Consider the following 344-nt stretch of genomic DNA (forward strand, 5'->3'; position numbering starts at 1 on the left):
AGAGGTTGCAGTAAGCTGAGATCGTGCCACTGCACTCCAGCCTGAGTGACAGAGTGAGACTCCATCTCAAATGTACCTTCTTGACTGAGTGTTGAATTCTCTCTATATCTGATAGCTTGAGTGAGGCCCTCTCTGAGAAAGTCCATCTGAGCTGAGATCTGGATGTCAGGAAGGAGCCAGCTCTCCAAATACTTTTCCTGGGGGAAAGTATTCTAGGCAAAGGGAATAGCAAATGCAAAGTCCCTGAGGCAGGAATTGGCTTGATGTGTTCCAGGAACAGAAGGAAAATCAATGTGAATGGAGCAAAGTGGGCAAGGAGGAGAGTGATGTGAGCTAAGCTCCTG

This window comes from Colobus angolensis, unplaced genomic scaffold (assembly GCF_000951035.1).
Source record: "Colobus angolensis palliatus isolate OR3802 unplaced genomic scaffold, Cang.pa_1.0 Scaffold28, whole genome shotgun sequence".
In the NCBI taxonomy this organism is placed as follows: Eukaryota; Metazoa; Chordata; class Mammalia; order Primates; family Cercopithecidae; genus Colobus; species Colobus angolensis.